Genomic DNA, 874 nt, shown 5'->3' with positions numbered 1-874 from the left:
TCCAAGGTCTTTTGAGGTCTTCAAGAATTCTTCCGAAGGTCTCCAAGAGGTCTTCAAGAATTCTTCCGAAGTGTCTCCAAGAGATTCCTTCCTGAGGTGGATTCAAGGATTTCAAGAGGCTATAGTAGGGACCTCGAGGAGGAATTGGTTTTGGTCTCCCGATGGGCTTAAGCTTCCCATGTTCCTCCTGAACACACAGCTTAAGTCCATCAATAATAACTCATTCCACAAGAGAGTCATTATTGCACTACCGCACCAATCCCATATTATAATATGGGCTCCTTCTTACTATAAGTACATTAATCTCCCTGTGTTTAAGATATCGTATGTTCATCAATTAACTGAGTTACTGACAACTCGAATTTAATCAACTTCTAATCCAAGAGTAGTACCACTTAACCTTATTATAATGCGGACAAGGTCCACCTGCAGGGTTTACATGATAATCCTTATGAGCGTCAGTATAAATCGAACGATACTCAGATGATCCTGCTCAATACACACTAAGTGTACTAGTGTAATTCTATAGTCAAGACAGACTAAGGCCAAATTATACTACAACCAGTCCAATGGTTCGTCCAATCCATCTTAGTTGTGAACACTGTTTATAATTTATAAGGAACTGATAGCATGGTCTTCTGTGTGTGACTCCGCACACCATGTTTATCTACAATATAGATTAAATGGACACATGCATAATAAATGAAAATATTGACCAAATGTGATTCTTATTTCAGAATATTTATTTACAAAGATAGCTAGGATTCTTGTATATATCCCAACAGAAGCATCGAGCTGTGACGAATATTCCTCGGGCAAAGTGTTAGTGGAGAGCCCTCAAGCCAATCATATGATGATTTTTGTATGGACTCAT

Source organism: Curcuma longa, chromosome 6 (assembly GCF_044706935.1).
Source record: "Curcuma longa cultivar G26 ecotype Majalengka, Jawa Barat chromosome 6, ITB_CL_G26_1.1, whole genome shotgun sequence".
Lineage (NCBI taxonomy): Eukaryota > Viridiplantae > Streptophyta > Magnoliopsida > Zingiberales > Zingiberaceae > Curcuma > Curcuma longa.
This window is presented reverse-complemented; position numbering follows the sequence as displayed.